This window comes from Phodopus roborovskii, unplaced genomic scaffold (genome assembly GCF_943737965.1).
Source record: "Phodopus roborovskii unplaced genomic scaffold, PHOROB, whole genome shotgun sequence".
Lineage (NCBI taxonomy): Eukaryota > Metazoa > Chordata > Mammalia > Rodentia > Cricetidae > Phodopus > Phodopus roborovskii.
The window spans coordinates 22,454,376-22,474,669 of record NW_026126549.1 but is presented as its reverse complement, the minus strand read 5'-3'; the positions used below and the strand labels follow the sequence as shown (position 1 = coordinate 22,474,669).

Below are 20,294 nucleotides of genomic sequence, written 5' to 3'. Positions count from 1 at the left end.
TGATGATTCTCTGTGTTACCTACACAACAGCCTCTATTTACAACAAAAGAGGCTGGTGCTGAGGTTGTAGAGCTCCCCCAGACCGAATCCCACACTTGTCTTGTCGCCTTTCTCCAGGTGTTTAAAGAATTAGAAAGTGGGATCTAAGTCACACTTTTGGGCAGCCTCACTGAAGCTCCCAAAGGTGCACCTCGTCCTCCTAGGTGGCTCTAGGGAGTTAGGAGAAGGTGTCAGGACCTAAGATTGGAGCAGCTGTAGGAGGGCAGGAGTCTGAATGTTTTTGCACTGAGTGTCACATTCAATCCTTGTGCTAAAAATGACTGAGCTTTCTCTCTACCCCCACTAGAATACAGCACAACACCAAGTTGTGTTTACAAAGAGATTCTTGCCTTTTCACAAGAGGAAACTTGCTTTTGTTTGTTTGGTTTGTTTTTGTATCTTGACAGAGTTAGGGCCCCAGGGTTACAATGGTGCTAAATCTGTTGTTCAGGTCATTGAAATCTGGAGTTTGGAGTTTGGAGTTCTGGAGTTTGGATGTCTGCAGGAGTAACAACTGTAGCCAGTAGCCTCTGGGAGACTTAGGTGCCAGGAAACAAGACTCTGGGAGAGGAGTAAGCAGAAAGGCACTCCAGGAGGTGCTTCTAGGAGAGAAGCAGCCAAGCCCACAGGCTGGTGTTGACCTGGACTGTGAATTCCCAGGTTCTATGCAGGGTCATTGTTCTGATGTGCTGGAGGAGTGTAGCTCCATCAGTGTCCATGTGAACTTCTCTCTACTCGTTTTGAAAGCAATTTTGAAAAGGTTTCCTTAGTTGGGTGGCACATAGGCGATGTCACTGTTTCTGTCTCCTGTTGTTCTTTCATGCACCTAGCTAGCACCTTGCCAATTGGATTTGTTAACTGGAAGTAAGCTAGTTCCCCAGTTAACCAGACACTTTTAGTTTGTTAAGAGGAGGGTCCGTGGGTCAGCAGCCTCTCTGTCCCACAGTCCTTTCACCTCTCCCCTGCACACGGCCAGCTCCATCACTATCTTTGCCTACTGCTCTAGGTTGTCTAATCTCTTGCCTGGGACAGCAGTGGCTGTTGGAAGAGTTAAACAGGTGGCCACCTACAACCATCTGGATTCACTCTGGAATGACAGCAGGGAATGTTCCCTTGATTGGCTGTCCACTTGTCTAGGGTTGGGACTTCTGTAGGACCCAGCTCACTGCCCCCTTTTCTCCAGGTCACAGTGTAGAGTCATTCCCACTAGACTTTGATGATGCACTATGAAGCCCAGTAGTGGGACAAATGCACCCTGGAGGAAAGTGCCATAGTCCGAAGGCTGCAGGGGGCCTGGGGCAAAGCAAGGGCTCTGCTCCAAAGCTGTGGTCCCAGCTCCTCCATGCCCCCTCTTTGTTTCACAACCCCTCCCTGCAGTGTCCAGATTTTCGAGTTTGAGCCAAGGGGTTGGCTCCATCTCAGGATGCAGATGGAGTCTGCTCTGAGGTTGGGACTTTCTTGGGAGGAGCTGGACTCGCAGGGCCACAGGAATAGCATCCCTGACCCCATCCCGCTTCCTTGCAAGTTTCCTGGACAGCTGAGTCAGCCCAGGGGACTTGAGGAGGCCACCTCCCCTGTTTTACTCTTTCCTCTGCACTCCTGCACCTCTGTAGGTTAAGGAGATGTGGAAGCATGCTAATATAATTGTGGATATATGAGTGTAGTGCTTAGTTTATGAATACACTCAGATATATGTTATGTGAGGGTGCAAGGTGATATGAATTAACTTCAGAATGTGTGTGTGCACACATGTTTGGTATTAGGTTTTGGTGCCCCAGCTCAGCCTATAGTGTGTGACTTCTGCAGGCCTCCCAAAGTCTGATGTTGGAAGATGGAAAAGGAGAAGTCTCTGGATCCAGAGAGAAGAGAATCAGGGGAGGCTCACACCATGAGTCCCCTGTTCATTGGCTGCTACTTAGGAAAGATGACCCAGGTCCTGAGATGCGTGGTACCTTGAATCACTACACTCTTAGGAAAGTTGGATAGACATCACCTTATTTCAGCCCATAGTTCTCCTCTACAGGAAATAGAGATTTTCAAGGTTACTGAGGGTTTTTAGGTCTTTTTTCTCCCAAGGTGCCACTAAATCAAATATTCAGATTTCCCTAATATCCTGGGCTTGGAGAGCACAGTGACCTGCTTGCCATTAGAATCGATTTTGCATTTTCTCCATCTATTTTTATATCTGGGTGAGGCAGCCTTCAAAGCCTACCTATTATGGAAACTCACATACATTTCCCTTAAACCCCCTTCTTTCCAGGATGTTGACATTTTCCTACAAAAGTCCCCTACTCTTTTCAACTAATGAGTGATATTGAAAAAGATCTGCCTTTGTGTTTAGCCCAGTACTTAAGCTTTGTCTTATAATTGAAGAAATTAAAAGGAAAGTGATAAGTGATGCCTGGCCTCTTGTGTGCAGGTGTTGTATGTTAGCAAATAAACCAGACTATACTAGGATATGCTGTTTTCCATCCACAATGAACATCTGTTGACAGATGTGTCCAGCTTCTTAGTCTCCGGACATGACAGATATCTCCAGAATTATCTATGACTGCTTGCTAAGCACTTGACTTCCTTTATGTGCACAACATAAAGGAGAACAACAAAATTCTTCTATAATATGCAATGTGTAGTAATTGCAGCAATAGCTGAACACTGGTGAGTACTCTACATGTATATTTTATGCTTGTTTTCTTTCAGTATGATTCCAATTTCTATCCCATGCTTTTTATTTTCCTTCCAGTACTGAAGACTATATCCAGGACCTTTACATATTCTAAGTACAGAAGCATTGTGCACTGTTGCCTTCCCACTTTTCTTGAGACAAATGACTTGAGATTATCACAGGATTAGGATTTGTCCTACCTAGTTTGATTCCTGGTACTGTGACAAACTTCATGACCAAAAGCAACTTGCAGGAGGAAAGGGTTTATTTGGCTTACAGGTTAAATTCTGTCATATAGGCAAGTCAAGAGAGGAATCCAATACAAGAACCTAGACATAGAAGCAGAATCAGAGACCATGGAGGAAAAATTCTTATTGCTTCATGCCCACTGACTTACTTAGCCACCTTTCTTAGACAGCCCAGGCTCACCTGTGGTGGGGATAGCACTGCCCACAGTGGGCTGGACCTTTCCACATAAATTAGCATTTACAAAAATGCTTCACAGACAAAGCCACAAGCTAGTCTAACAGAGGCAAATCTCTTTTCTAAGGTGTGTCTAGGTTTGACCCAAGTTAACAAGAACTAACAGGTGGATTAAATTTGTGGCTTCTTTTGATATGTGTGTGCTTGTAGTTATTAATGTTTCTTTTTGTAGCAGATTTCCACTGTTAGAAATCATTTTGAAAATCACACTGTACATAGTCCAAAAATTGCAAGTGAAGCTATTTATTGTTTACTCATTAGGAGTCTGCTATGTGATTTGTGATGGCCTACTGATTGCTGCTGTCATAACCCTGAGGCAGGGGTTTTAGCAGCTGAAGGAGTCATCAAAAGCAGTTAAAATTCTTTTGATTTTGGTCACATCTTTTCAGCCTGTTTATGACTATCAATTACTCCTAGATATGAAAGGCTTAGGTCAGTGGTTTTCAACCTTCCTAATGCTATGGCCCTTTAATACAGTTCCTCTTGTTGTGGTGACCCCCCAACCATAAAATTATTATCATTTCTACTTCATAACTTTAATTTTGCTAGTTATGAATCTTAATGTAAGTCTCTGTGTTTTCCAATGGTCTCAGGTGACTCCTATGAAAGGGTCATTGAACCCCACCATGGGTCGAGACCCACAGGTTGAGAATTACTGGTTTAGACACTTAACAAAATACTTCAACCCAGATGAGTGTGGGTGGCTGTCACTGACGATGTGGGGGCTGGATTTCTATGTGGGTACCTTGCTTTGTAGGAAGTGTGTTTAGTCATAGATAGAGACTAGCATATTGCCTTGGTCTTCACTTTTGGGTGAGGACATGTTTGTTGTCAGCTGATCATGCCCTGCCTGTGGCCCTTTCTATATGATTCTGGAGTCGTTTTTTTTGTTGTTTTTACTGGTTTCTTCATCTTTCTTCCTGTAAACCAGAGTCAGGAACACTGCTTTCTGGGTAAGAGTGCCCAATCACCTGTGTCATGCTTAGTAAACTAAGGATGCTGCATTACATGCATGAAACCAATCAGGAGAGCTGGCCTGACTACTCAGAACTCCCAGACCAGCAGGTAGTGATCTGGGCCACTGGGTGCCATGGGAAGACTAGGATTCAGAGCAAAGCAACATAGTCCCTTTGTAGTGTCAAGCCACAAAGATTAGCATGTTTGTGACAGGAAGGGTTTTTAAATAACCAGGGTTTTCTCAACATGGTAAAGCAGTGTTTTAGAAACCAATCCTCTTATTAAGTAAAGTATTCTTCCAATGATGGTTACTGTTTGTTTTTTGTCTTTAAGACAGTATGTACACAGTATATTTGATCTGATTTTATTTTTTAGTGTGAATCTTTCATCTGTGGTCTTTGTAGTTCTAAGAGTTAACCATCTTTCAAGTTACATAGTGGCAATGTGTATATTATTATAAATCTTTTTGCATAAATATTTAAGAGAACTTGGAATAAGCAGTATAAGCATATGTAGTCATTTAGGAATAATTAATAGTCTAAAGAGATACTTCTGTGGTTTAGAGCACTTACTGATCTTTAAAAGAACTAGAATTTGGTTCCTAGCACCCACATGGGCAGTTTACAACCATCTGTAAATACACCTCCAGGGAGACCCAGTACCTTCTTCTGGATTCCATGGGCACCAACACTCATTTGCACACATATGTGCGTGCATACGCATGCACGCACGCGTAATTAAAAAGAAAACAAGCCTTAGAAAAAAGAGCAAGTTATAACAATATGATGACAACTTGTGTGTGAGATGTATTAGACAACATTACATTTTGTAAGATTTACAGATTAATGTGGGATTAAGCAAATAAAATCAATAAAATGTTCTATTTAGATGGAGGGTTAACTGTGCTGGTAAGAGTTAAGAATATTTTTTTGGGGGGTTTGCTCAGTGATTCAGATCACTCCCTGTTTTTCCAAAGGATTGGAGTTTGGTTCCCACACCCACAGGAAGTCAAGCTACAAGGAACCGAAGACCCTGTGCTAGCCTCATCAGGTACACGGGAGCAAGCCCCATACACACAAATAAAAATAGTGTGCTTTCAGGCCTGATTTCTCAGTGTTCGCATGCTCACCAGACCCATCATGACAAGGCACAATCAAAATGAGGAGGAGATGTAAGTGTACAGCAGCATGTGGGGAGAGCCAGTGACTTGGAGCTTCGAATAATTTCAGAAATCCTGAACTGGTTATCACGGAGGAGATGATTAAGGGACCCAGCACATGTTGCTCAACCGTGTGATCAATATTTTGTGAAACAGAGGCCTGCACCTGTTGAACACGAACTCCACCTCTGAGCCACACCACTAGTCCTCTGCGACGACATGATATTTTTTTATTATTTTCAAAAAGTTTTGAAACTGCTTTAATTAGCTTCCTGTCTCAAATGACAAACTCACTTGGTTTCTATTTCTGTCCTGTTGTTCAATTGTTCCTGTGGCAGAAGGATGTGTGGCGTGTAAAATGATGCTCACTTCATGGTGGCTAGGAAACAGGAAGCGAGAGAGGGAGGAACAGGGTTCCTGTATTCCTTGCAAAGACATGGTCCCATTGGCCTAACTTCCTCCAAAGAGGCCTCCATCTACTAAACATCCTTGCACTAACCCCAGTTATTCCCTAGGCTGGGGGCCAAGCCTTCAATATCTAGACCTTCGGGGATCATTCTAGAACCAAAGTAGAGCTTATTACACAGTTTACTAGTTTAAGGTATTTTCATTGTCTTCAGTTCCTTTCCTTCCCCTGTGGTAGGATGCTAAAGCTTTGTGGTTATTACCTGCTGGTTTTAAAATTCTGCTTTGGAAACAAACCTGCATGAAAGTTGGATTCTATTAGTGGATGCACACAGTGGCGTGTTTTTGTGTATGAACTTTCAAATCTTAAGTACATTGTATAAGAAAGAATTGGTGTGTGTGTGTGTGTGTGTGTGTGTGTTTTCAGCTGGTCAGTGACTGGTGTGATTTTATCAGTCATCTGGGGTTTAAGAACTTTTCTGATACTTCTCTTTGAAAGTTATCAATTCCGTGACCCAAACTGAGGTGATTGACCCTCTGTGTTGTTCCAAGCTCAAAAGTCTACATCTTGGTTAACACCAAGTATCCCCTCCCCACCCCTTGCAGGCTTCTCTGCTGTTCATGGGTTCTAGATCAAGTGGGTAATCCAGGGGGCCCTTGGCTCCTTGACCAATACATTTGCAATGAACCTGTTGTTAATACTGCTTGGCAAGTGCAAATCCCACCCAACAAGTGCCTGGATCAAAAGTGTTGACTAGTTGTGTCATCACTGTCTCATCCTGGTCCACAGGTGTGAACAATTCTGCATCCTGTGGGTCCTGTGGAGGCAGAGCCTCAAGCTCTCTTAGCCTTTTCCTATCTTTGCCTTGTGTACAGCTGATGTGTACACCTTGAGTCTCTCAAAGCACCACCACCCCAGTTGCCATTCTTCGGAGGAGCAGGTTTGCAGCTTCCCTTGTAGCTCAGGTCTCCTTTTGCCTGAACCTCAGTCAAACCAGTCAGATCACTGCTGTCTTCCCCCACCTTCAACATGGCTTTCCCAGGATCCACAGAAACTCTCATTCCTGCCTTGTACTGGCTGGCTTTTTTTTTTCTGGAGTCCTATTGTCCAAACAGATTTTCCCAGTGTAATGGGACTTATCTAAAGCCAACATTATTTTTCTCATATGGGAACGAAGAAGTCTGGATTAGTTAACAAACTTGGAAGATGTGAGACACCATCTTACGTCAACAGTCCAATGCTTGTCCTTCTGTACATTACAAAATTAGAGAGTATGTGGCTGCCTCTGAGTTGGGGACACTTCACTGTATCAGGGGACAGTGCCAAAGCCATGGAAGGCCAGGGACATTATTTCTGTTGATGGAGAATGGAGACAAATGGGAAATGGGAGACTGTCCCACAGAGGTCTACAATTTCCATTGGTCATGGTGATTTTTAAGTGAATTACACAGATAACTTCCAACTCGGTCTATATTAAGTGGAGGATATCTTGGTCACGTGAGAAGTGTAGCTTGAATTGCTGAAACAGAGTCAGAGCTGCAGCCAGTTCCCAGGCATGAGCAATTCTCACACCCAACACTGCTTAAAGGACTGGAGGGGGCGTCTTGCTAGGAGACATTACAATTGAATTTTGCCTTTCTTACCTTTGAAAAACAGGTCTCTTCATTTCGAGTGCAGATGTTTGGGCAGTGATAAAATGACTACTCATTGCACATTTATCAGTGTGAGTTATTGTCTATCCTGGATGCACTTCAGATGAGGGGGATAAGACAAGTCTAAGAGGTGAATGTGGGGTAATCTATATATCAGGTTACTATTAGGTGTCAGTATATTAATGGGGCTCATTATGAAGATCCCCAACAGAGAAAGTGACAAACCTTTCCTGGAGCTGGATCTACAGTCAGGAAATCAAACATGTGAGTCATTATTGCTCATGGTTTCTGATTTTTTTGCCAGAATTTCAAATTTCTTTTGGAATTATTCTGCATAGGCTGAAAAACTGGGTTGTGTGACCACACATCTGGCTTTTTAATGCAGATGTATGTATGACCTTAATCAAGTTATGGATCATCTCTGCAATTTGGATACTTCATCTGCAAAATGAATGGATGATGACATTAAGCTCCCAGGAATGCTTTAGGTTTCAGTGACACGGAATGCCAAGGGCTTTGAATGGTGACGTCATATAATGGCTCTTAATATTCTAGACTGAATTGTGTCATTGTTATAAGTTAAGGACATGTGTTTGCCAGTTTGAAGACCTGTTCACCAAGAGCAATGCAGTTCATGGACAGACAACATTTATGCCAGTTAGAGCATAATAAAGTTTGGAACGTAGCCTGTTGAAAGCCAAGCCTGGTGCTGCACTGCACTGGAAGGTCCCATAGCTTTGCTCATTGTTACCTTGGATACAATATGGCAATGGTGACATCTTTTCTTTTTCTTTAAAACTCCCAGACAAAACACATTACATTCTCCGCACAGTCTCACATGGTGCCTTGTTTATACTCATCATAGTGTTGTGTTTTTAGGACTATTCTTTACATTACTTATGATCCTTGTTAGAATCCTGGCATTGAACGTCCTAATATGTAGCAGACATTTAGGGCATCTTTTTTAGTTGTAGGTTTCCTAAATGAAAAGATTGTGTGGGATTATAGCAGTGTAGCTGTCCATCAAAGGCTCTGAGAAAGTGGGCCCGCAGCCTCATTTTTTTTTCTTTTTAATATATCTGAAATCTGGATATAGAGGTGAAGTCTAGCTTCTCCTACTTACTAGTTTCCAAATTCCTGACTATAAAATTCACAACAGGATAATTTATGTTCTGTACCTTTCATCAATGAGAAGATAATTGTGGTAGCAACTAATATCTGCTACCTGCTATGCAGTCGACAGAGAAGGAAAAAACCCGGTTGATAATGTGAAGTTTGACCGGAGTAGCATCCTTGAAGTGCATATTATTTTTTAAAATGCTTTCAGCTCTTCTGGAACCACACACATCGATCTGTTTTCTCTTGTGGTCAGATACTTTCGGTCAGCAGTTTTGGCCACAGGTAGAGAAAAGGAGGAAGAAGGCAGAGTTTAACAAGCTGGTGATTTTTTTAAAAACCAAAACACAATGGACATGAGTTATAATTATGTGCATGACTGAATGGTCTTACCTCCTTTCTCTTCTTCCCCAGACCTCCTGCTTGCTTCTTTCAGCTGGTTCTGATGTAGTCCCTGGGGAAGGGTCCTACTGTGGTCTAAAGAGCAACTCTGGAATCCATTAATAATGAGCCACGTGACTGTGTCTACTCAATGGCTTCATCTATAGATCATGTTCATGATGCTCACAGTATTATTCATGCCTATTGCTTTTGACTGGGAAGGGTGTGGCTATAAATTACCATTCCACATCCAACACAGAAGAATTTGGGAATTGAAGTGGTTCTGTTCTGTTAAGGGCCATCTTACCTTCCCTGCCCTTAAGAAAAGGCTGGGAACTGCTAATTTATTTTTAATCATGTAGCTATTTGAGTGAGGATTTTTCAGACCAGTTTATTAAGGAGGGACATTCTGATGGAGGCATTTAGTTTTGATAGTCTCGAGTCACGTGGATTATGCATTGCCAGCGATCGCTGAAAGTACAGCAAACTGCATGATCAAATTTGGTTTAAAATAAATAGCATGTATCTTTGCAGACATAAAGGACTTCACCATCCACAGCTGACGGTTATACAAGAAAACCAAACTGCTGTAGCAATGACTGAGGGCAAGTGAGCTAATAGACATAGACTTATCTAAGAAAGACTTTATTGAAGACAGGGTATTTTTGAGTGTAAAATGCTGGGTTTAATTAGTGTAACATTACAATGATACCTCAGACCTTGGGATTTTTGCTAGGTAAGTCTGTCACCCCTAGAAGTGTTGGGAAGTTTGCACAGATAATGCAGAAGTGTCTGGAGTGTGTACTCTCTGTTCTTTACGGCCCTACCCTCCTCTCCTTCCCCTCATTCAGACTAAATTTAAGCACTTGCTCACTGGGCTCATCTGGACTCCTCCCATTGGACTTGATGCCCAAACTCTAGCTGTTAAGCAGAAGAAACCTTCATAGCTAGTGCCAATATTGTCACTTTCGTGCCAGACAGCCCTGCCATGACATACAGCTCTGGCCACACATTTTCAGCCATGATTAAGAATTACAGGTCAGATTACAAGTGTGGAAAGAGAGCTTACCATAGCAGAGATGTTTTCTTGCAAGTTGCTATTTTCTTGAGATCTCTAGTTTTAGGAGTATTCATTAGTAACTCCAAACCTATTTAGCAATAATAGTCAAAGCAGCACCATATTGGCTATTGCATTTCTTCAGAGTGATGTTGACATTTTCATAAGTGGTGACCTCCACCTAACTACATTCTCTTCACAAGGCTCTTCTCCAGACTTCAGTTAGAAATGTTTTATGCTGTTTTTATGCCACACTCAGCCAGATGTATCTCACTTACCAGGAGGCTGAGGTAGGAGAGTGGTGGAGTCAAGACTAACCCAAGTTAGATAGCATATTCTGGCTCAGTTACACAAACAAATATATAATGTATATATTTATATACACACATATGGATTGAGGATGTACACTTGTGGTAGAATACTGCCTGCCAACCACATGCAAGAGACTAGCCTTGATAGCCCGAACTGTAAGAAAATAAGCAGACCAAAACCAAACCAAACACAAGTGTTGGTGTACCAATGTTCTACCATATTGTTTGTTGAAAGGATGGGACCCAGTCCTTACAAACATTTGTTAAATTGGATACAAGCCTGGTGTAATGGAATACACCTGGAATCCTAGCCCTTGGTAGGTAGAGGCAGGGTGGTGGGGGTTTCAAGATTATTACATAGAGGGGAATGAATCACAGATAGTATTTGACTACTACAACACTGGGATGATCAAACCAATATAGACCTACTTAGATTTTCGGGTTAGGTCTAGTCCTGAAATGTGTATTTTAAATATAGTGGTATATTTTGAGGGAAGAATGCTGGCCAAGTAAACTCTGGAGAGTCTGTAGTGTGTGTCACACTGTCACAATGCTTAGTAAATTTCAATATGTGTGAAGAGTATTTTCTTAATCAAAATGTAATTGAAGTTAGGTTTTAATAGTTTATCAGCAGTTTCATTTCCTTTTATCATTAAAAAAAAATCATCCTCTGGCTTGAGTCAATTTTCCCTTCCCCCTCCTGAATTTTATATACATTTCCCAGCAGTCATCAAAACACTACAGTAATGGGAGACTGCAAGCGCTTAGTACTTTCCTTAAAATAGCAATTGCTTTTGTTTACTTCAGATGTCAAAAGAAAGGCATGCCTGGCTTTTTCTTGATTCCTATCTCTTTCTTACTTTGGATCTTCCTGCTTTCTAGGTTTCTTTTCTGGCTGCCACCCCAAAAAAAGTTGAACAATTTTCAGTAAACTTAAGGTGAAAGCCTCTAAGTATTACTACATTTCTTATTTGTGTATTTCCAATTTAGTTGTTGGCACCTCATTTTAATCTCATTCCTTAATAGAACCATAAGAGATCTCTTCACTTGCCCGATTTTTCTTTTCTATTGAAAAGTTAAACCGCAGATAGGGATCAATTTGAAACAGTGTTTTATAATTCTGCCTGTGGTGTCAGTAGCCAGTACTGATCCAGATATCTGTAGCTCGGTATTGATCCCTTTGAGTCAGCTGTCAGCCATTCCTCCCAAGCAACTATTTCTAGGGACCCTGAATTTTTACAATCTTTGTGTTTTCCTTTTGTATAGACTTTTAATATTATTTAAAAAAGTTTTTCTTTGACAATTCCATACATGCATGTAATGTGTTTTGATGGTATCCATCCCTGTGCGTCTCTTACTTGTCTTCCACTCCTGTTGCTCTCTTGCTTCCCAATTCCCCTGGCCTCCTGCTTTCTAGCATTTTTGTATGTTGTTCAACGAGTTTAACTAGGATTGCTTACATGATCATAGGTTAAGAGTTCTTTGCTGGAACATGGGCTGTTTAGCTCTTCTACCACTGAAGAAAATGCCTCTCATCCCCCAGAGAACCATTAGCTGCCAGTAGCCCCTCAGCTACCTGTTGGGCCTCAAGAAACTGCTGACCACCAAAGACAGAACGTTGAAAGACTCTATCTTGCAAAGGTCTTATAGATAACCATTGCTGTTGTGAGGTCATGAGTACAATGTCAGTGTCACGTCACAGCATCCTTTATGTCTTCTGCTCTTGCATGCTTTTTGACCCCTCTTCTGAGATGCTTTGTGAATGCCAAGTGTCATGCTGTAGATGTTCTATTTAGGGATGAACATGCAATAGGTGTTTGTTCCCAGCACTCAGACAAGTTATGACTTTCTGCATTAATAATCATCATGGTACAATGAAACTTCTCTGATTAAAACTGAAAGCAGCACTGATGTGTAGATATAAACAAAAAAGATAATGATGAAGCCCGATAGCATGTTCATTTACCATAATAACAGTAATTGTTCCCAGCCACGGGTTTTTGACCAGGATTATACTACCAGGCATGAGTTCCTGTGGTGGGGGCTTCAAATCCAGTCAGAAAGTAGTTGGTTACCTTGATAACATTCATGCCACTATTACATCAGAGGGCACATCTTGCTTGGCAGGTCAGTGTTACAGCACGCCGGGCACAAAACTGGTGATTATCAGCAGCCTGCTTAGCACCACATGGAACTAGTCAGCAGAGATGAAGCTTCTAGCTCAGGTCCATCTTTATGTCTCTATGCTCTGTAAATGTGATGTGTGATGTGTTTAGCAATAGGTCCTATAACTTAGTTCTGGCAAGCAGTCAGGAACAATGGCAATAGTGAGTATTGCTTTGTGGCTCTAGAACCTCTCTCACAACTCATCCCATAAGTGGTACTGGAATTTTCATTTAACAACTAAACAGTGTTGACATCTCTGGGGATATCAAAGCATGGGGACAAATGGTCTAAACCAAAGTGGCCAGTGTTTGTGTAGAAGGCTGTTTGGGTCAGTTTCTTGGGCTATCCCCCTGCAGTGGGTAGGGATACCGAGAAAATGTAGCTATCACTTATTTGTGCTCAGTGTCTTAAAAACTTGGCTGCTAAATTTCAAGAATAACACAGGGTCTCAGGGGTTGTTCAGTGGCAGAGCATGTGAACATGTGTGATTAGCATGTGCTAGATAAGAACTTGCAACTTACACTTCATACAGTGCTACCATGAGTGGCCAGGAGCCATGGATGCCACCACCCTGCACAAAATCGTGAATTTACTTAAAACGTGTTTTATTCTTCAGTTTGCTTGTGTGACACGACCGAATGATGCTTGAGCATGAGCGTTGAACATGACCATGTTGTACTATAAATGTCGAAGACTTGGACACACCCACACCAGGGATTGGCTTACATTCCTAGCCATAAACTCAAAACTTAAAACAAAACAAAACAAAAAAGTAAATGGTGCTCAGAAATGAACACTGGCTTGGCACACAGACACTGACAGTGGCTGGTCATGTATGTGTCTGCTCCTCTTCCCGGAGGCTATAGTGTCCTTTTGCAGTTATGTAAAAGAATGACATGGGAAGCCCCAGAGTCAGGGATGTGACAAATGCTCCCTCTGTTGGTCTTGGCTTATCTTATCTCACACTCCTAGCCATTTCATTCAGTCGAGCAGATGAGCGCCAATGTTGGCAGGGACATTGCAACACTTGGGGAAAACTGGCAGGTGCTGAAAGAGAGAATCCCAAGTCACAGTCAGCTGGAGCTAGAATGTGGCTCTCTCCTGGGCTCTAAGCTCATTCTCCAGCACAGAGCTCGAATTCTTGCTTTGAAGTTTCCTCCTTTCTTTCTCGATGGTTGCACCATGACTTCCTTATGTCAGGTTGCTCGTTCCTGAAGGCCAGTCCTTACTGAGATTGGACGTGTTTTAGTTTCCTCAGATACTTTGAGGAAGCAGTTACGAGTTAATGGAGTGTGCTGTTCCGAGAAGTAAGCAGCAACTTGTCTGGTAAACAGTCATTCAGTTGTCTAGGACAAGAACGGCTTGTTTCCTTCCTCAAGCATCTTGACATGTGGAAGTACCATGGTCAGAATTGTAACACTGTGCCACTGTGGTGGTGTTCATGACTTGGAAGAAGCTGCTTGTATGTGCCGGACCATGTTGATGGACCGTATTAAGGCTCTTTTCCATTATAACTTCAAGAAGGCTGGGGTTGATACTGACTTATTTCAGTCTTTCCATCTCCACTCAGGGTACCTGTAAACCGTAGGGCTTGGCATTGTGCGTGTGTGTGTGCGCGTGTGTGCGTGTGCGTGTGTGTGTGTGTGTAAATGTTTGTGGGAATTATTTACTAGTTGTTGATGCTCTGTGAAATAAACACACTTCTTTTGAATTCACAGCTGAAGAAATGGAATGAGAAAATAGGCTTTACAGGGGGGGGGTGGCTCAGAAAATTAAGAGGTATTTTTATTGTGTGGTCACACATCAGGAAAAGGTAGAACAGAACACAGTCTTCAGATATCAGTTTTTAATTTTTAATCCAGGATACATTTGGCAACCAAGTACTAGCTCCAAGTCTTGTAAAAGCCTAATATATTTCCTCCATTTCTGACAGAGTGGTCTTTCAAAGTAGAAAATCTGACTGTGCCTCTTAGCAGAGTCTAGTGCTTAAAACAGAGCCTTGGTGTTTGGATTCTAGTGTTTCATTCATTGTGAGGGGAACATCAAGGGCTTGGGTTCCGGTTGAGTTTTTATGACTCCTCTATCTGGAAAGACCACTTCTTTGTCTCTCCAAGGGCTCTTCCTGGAACTTCACTTGAGCAAAGCACTGCCAGAATCCAGAGGGCAGGTGACACTCCATTTCTGGGGACCCGTATAATGGACTGGTGGGGGTGAGGCATCCAACCATTATGCTCATTTCTGTAAAGACTTGCGTGGTAAGGTTTTATATCCTCTAGGTGTTTTCAGATGGCATTTTTGGATTCTGGTCGGTTGTGTAAGACATTGTATCACATGGCCTGACAAAAAAGACGTTGACTTAAGAAATGCATCAAATTCAGGAAGAATTTGGAACTAATTGCTTAAGTCATTGTTTTCATTCCTCCTGGGGCTTTATCAAGTGGCTTTATGACTCCAGAGGAACAGGAGTAGTCATGTGGTTGAATCTAAGGTGGCTCTGTCAGCCAGGCACATGTTGAATAACACACAGTTTCAACTGCAGCCCAGACTGAAATATTGCCTCTTGGAATTTCAGCCATCCAGTCATCCAACAAATATGTGCCACATACAATATTACACATGCTTACCTGAGCTCTGAAAAGTATATCTTTTTTATTCATCAAAGCAACAAAACTTATCTATATTTAATGGTTTAGAATATGTCTAAATTGCTAACCAGGACTTCATATGTATGTTAATTTTATTATTCTTTGCTAATATGATACCATAATGATATTTCTACCTTACTACACAGTCTGTATATTTATTATTTCAGTGGCTATATACTATTGTCATGAGGTAAATTCAGACCTCATGAACACATATTTTGGACATTTTAGCTATTTCAAATATTTTTATTTAAACATTAATTTAATATTTATCCTTCTTGACTTTAAAAAGATTTACAAAGTATAATGGGAACAGAGAGAAATCGATACAAGGACTTTCATTCTTTGAAGTGTGTCTTTAATGTTATTTTGTTGCAGGCTATTTTAATCTTTTTTTTTTTTTTTTTTCCTCAAGACAGGGTTTCTCTGTGTAGCCTTGGAGCCTGTCCTGGAACTAGCTCCTGTAGACCAGGCTGGCCTTGATCTCAATTCAAGTGCTGGGATTAAAGGTGTGCACCACCACCACCTGGCAGGCTATTTTAATCTTAATATCCATTTATAAAACTTAATTTTAATTGGTGGTCATCTAGTAAGTGAACATTTTAGTTTTATTTTAGTCTTTTGAATTGGGAGCATTTATTTCTGAATTCTGTTTTGAAGAAAACACATTTAGCTGTCCACAACCAAGCATTCCTCCTAAATACCTAGATTCAAATTACTCTAATTTCAGAGGTCATAAATATTTTGTAAGAAACATTTGCTTAACCTATTATCATTTTCTCTGGTGAAGACAGAACAGCAAATTACAAGATAACTTAGTGGTTATAAATTTTATGTGTGTCCTGATTTATTATTAGGTTTAGGAAATGGCAGCATTCATGGTCATTTAACTTCATAGCCACGAACTCCTCCTCTGCTCTCCATTTGTAGGAGCTAAAAGCTACATTAGAGGAAGTGCTGGCATTTTCAGCAAGGTGTGGAAAACTCTTTGAGCATCTTGAACCATGTGGACGCCCTCTAGACTTATTTCACTCTTTGTGACATATTATGATTAGATGATAAAATTTTATATATTAATTCTTCCTGACAAGTGTAACGTAGCTGTGGGCATTGGGCATCTTTCCTAGCCACTCAGGGAAGTAACATTGTCCCACCTCTCCTGATTAGAATGGCATCATTGGGTGGCACATAAGTGTGACTTCATATGCATGAAAAAGACACCTGTCTTTTTCAGTCTCTTGGAAAAGAAAGAAACAACATCCTCACCAACCCTTAAGGTACATTATAAGATCCTGGAGGTACAGGAAACAGTGTCTGTCAACACTGGTTTAACAGCATCCACTCTTCATCAGCCAGGTTGTCAGTCTTGGCTTTTCTAGGGTTATTGGCACCTAAATATTTTATTAGAGTCAGGGTAGTAGCATGGTGAATATTGCAAAGGGGTGGAATAAAGAAATTATGTCTGAAATGATTGTATTGCCATTTGCATGACAGGAAAATCAGACAAGTATTGTCTCTTCTCTTTTGTATCTTTTTCCCCATGTCACATTGTGGGGGCAGTAGAGGTGGCCTCGAGAGCTTCCATGTCACAGAGAAAGTGCTAAGGATTAGGTAGCCTATCTGATAGTCTTTGGGTAGTTTCTTCTGTCAAGTACAATATTTGGTCAAGGGATGAAGAGCTCCTGGAGAGGATCCAGGTTCAGCTCCTATCACCCACATACTGTTGTAACTCCAGTCCCAGTGGACCTGGCCTCTTCTGTCCTTCATAGCACCAGACATGCAGATGATACACTTACACACATGTAGATACTCACATAAATAAAATAAAAGGAGACAAATCTTTAGAAATTATATTTGCTCAAGCAGGCAATTATATTTGCTCAAGCTGGCAATTTATGAGCTGAACATCAGTAGTTGGAGGCCAGGTCTGCTCTGCATTGGTAAATCTGTTGTATGTGAACGAGTCCCCTAAGTTGCCTGGTGAAAAGGACTCTTTATAGTCCATTGTTTCTTGGGAGGCAGAAGTGCGGTGGGTGGTTTTCTTGAAGCACAGAGCACAGCCTCCCCTCCCCACCCTTTAGCAAATGCTTGCTTTTGTCATTTTGTGGATCAGACAGCTGAAGTCAAGTGTTCATGCAGGTTAACACTGTGTGGGGCCCCATGTTAGGTACAAAAATGAGTGAGTACAGTGTCTTGCATCCCTAGAGGTCTAAACACAGAGATCTGCTTCTGAGGTGACAATAGGTAGAAGTTAGGAATGCAGTAGTCTAGAGGCTGTGTGTGACGGTTCCAGGCACAGAACTTTTCCCCATGTGTGTCATATCTTTCAGTCTGTCCCAGAACTGTCTTCATGGGAGATGAGATCCAGGTTTCCTAGCAAACCCAAAGCTTCATGCATTTCACAGAAGAAGGTATGAAGCCATATCCATCATCCTTAGACGTTATTTACATTCACTTCTGTAGTTCATTTGGCAAAAAGTAGTTTTATGACTAAGTATGTGACTTTTCATACTAACAGTGAGATCCTGCCCATGAATTGTTACCATGGACAAATTGTTACCATGGCTTCTAGAGTTACAGCAAGGCCAATCCATGAGAATTCAGGGGATGTGTAGAGGATACAGGTCACATTGGGATGCTTGGATCTCAGTACCACGGCATGCTCAAATGCTAGAGTTGGCGTATGTGTTGAGGACATGACACCTATATTCTGGTGGTTTGGGTCTACTTGGGTAAAGTATTGTTGGCACCTCTTTAAAAGTATTCCAGTCAGCCAATGTGGTTGTGTCAATAACTGTCGGCGTTCTTTTCAATCTCAAAGGATCCTTCTGATACCCCAAACTCCAAGTGAACAACTAGAAAGCGCAGTTAAAAAGCCACCTTTAACTTGGCAGACATCCCAATACTCCATGCCATAGGTACAAAATATCTAGACAACCATTTGAGCTAGAACTGTATGCATAGATATGGAGCTGGAAAGAGGTTAAGAACACTGCTTGCTCTTTCTGAAAATCCTTGGTTCTATTCTCAGCACCTACATGGCTAATCACAGAAGTCTGTAACTCCAGTTCCAGGGGCTCCAACACCCACTTCTGGATGGCACAGTTACCAATATGCAGGTGTTGCACAGACACACACGCAGGCCAAGCTCTTATACACATAAATAAAAATAATAAATAAATATACACAAATGTGAACAACCTTTGGAATTCTGGTCTTCCTTTTCTTTTGCCTTCCCTCTCTTCAATCCTTCTACTTTTTTCTTGTTCTGTGGTAAAGGGAGATTGAATGGAGGGCTTCATTCATTCTAGACAGGTGTTTTGCCGCTGAATTATATCCTTAGCCTGGTGTGTGTGTGTGTGTGTGTGTGTGTGTGTGTGTGTGTGTGTGGTGTGTGTGTGTGTGTGTGTTTCCACACAGTTTTTCTCTGTGTAGTTTTGGAGGCTGTTCTGGAACTCACTTTGTAGGTCAGGCTGGCCTCAAACTCACAGAGATCCGCTGACTCTGCCTCCTGAGTGCTGGGATTAAAGATGTTGGCCACCACTGCCCAGCCTGTTTTGTTTTTTGACGTATGGTCCTAGTGTATAGCCCAGCTGGCTCAAACTTTGAAGGACTGTTCATGAAGCTCCCAAAGCAGCAGCATACTGCTGCCACGTACCGTGGAAGCCTGGTTCTGCTAGGTGGTATAAATTATTAATTTTTTAAAAAGAGGAAATGTCAATTTTTTAAAAAATAAGAACTACACTCATGTCAGTTCAGGTGTTGGTCAGGAAAACAAAGCCTCTTTGCAAATTCCAAACATAGAGGGCTCATATGAGGTGGTGGTGCTGGGAGTTTTCTAACTGTCCCCAGGGGAGTTCCCCCAGATCCCAGAGATCTGCAGCCTGGATGCCAAGCGTGGCTCTCTATAGCCCCAGGGCTCAGCCGTTCCTCCTTCCAAGATCTATAAGGTGCCTTTTTCTTCAGACTGACAGTTCAAGTGTAAGAAAGGGACCTGGCGATACCAAAGGCCTTGGAGTGGGCACAGGGCATGGAAGGAGCACAGAACAGCACACTCATGGGTTTTGATATTCTGGTAATTAATCGAAATTTAAAACTAACTCTAGCCAACACTCTGTGTTCCAAAGAATATGCCCCTGTGGAACAGAGCAGCCTGCTACTAGTCAGGAGCAAATCCGGATGCCCATCAGGAGTCACGGAGGCAGCCTTGGTGGGCTGCATCATCTGGTCAACACACTGAATCTTCTTGCTCATTTCCACTCAACCAGCATCTCCTATAAACATGAAGCAACAATCACTTTCCTCATTGTCACAAGTTCTGATTTGAAGAGAGGTCAGGACCCTGAAATGGACCAGTTAGTAGACTGAACTTCTGTGAGTTACTTGATTTAAACAAATTCATGACTGCTTCAGCATGAGTCCTATTGTCCTGGTAGCTATAAGTCATGCTGGATCAGTGCTTCACATGGAGTGATTCTTTTTAAAAAGACAAATGTATTACTATTGTCGTTGTTATTGTTGTTGTTGTTGGTGGTGGTGGTGGTGGTGGTGGTGGTGGTGTGTGTGTGTGTGTGTGTGTGTGTGTGTGTATTTTGGCATGGGTTGCTGTAGATGCACACATGCCAAGGCACATATATGGAAGTCAGAGCACAACTTTGGGGCATTAAGTCTCTTTTTCATTTTTGAGTGGATTAAGCCCAGATCAGGTTCCCTTGTCGAATGCTTTTACCTCCTGAGCCATCTGGCCAGGTCAATCTTTCAATTTTTTCATTCCTAACAGAAGGATTTGTTTTATCTAAGAATGAATTCAAATGAGATTGCCCTTTTAAGCTGTTCACCTGCATGCTTCTCAGGGAAATACAGAGAGAAGATTCCAAATTGCTTTCCTAGAACTTATCACACTGTTCACCTACCATGCAATGGTGGCAAGTGGGACATTGTTTCCTCTATATGTGCCGTGAAAGTGATAGATTTGTTTCAGTTCTAGCTCTCTGACTTTCTTCCTGATGGATAATAATTTTTGTCCTACATAATCTATAAAGCCAGATCTAACTTCAGCCAAAGAAATCCAAGAAAGTAAAATACCCATAAATCAAAATATAAGCATCTTATTATTATTTTTTATTATTATCAAGAACTGGCTGATTCTTGCCCACATCACCTTGCTGTGCTATGCATTGGTTCTTGCACCCGATTCTGAGTCTTAAAATTGTGGGAGACTTCTCCCACCTAATAAATAGCCACAGGAACAGGGACA

The 20,294-nt window shown here is 41.8% G+C and overlaps 1 protein-coding gene across 1 annotated transcript in view; it reads left to right on the top strand.

The window, feature by feature from the left end:
• The window catches only part of Piezo2 (piezo type mechanosensitive ion channel component 2), a 330,402-nt gene that overhangs the window by 873 nt on the left and 309,235 nt on the right, over window positions 1-20,294 (top strand). The window lies entirely within an intron of this gene.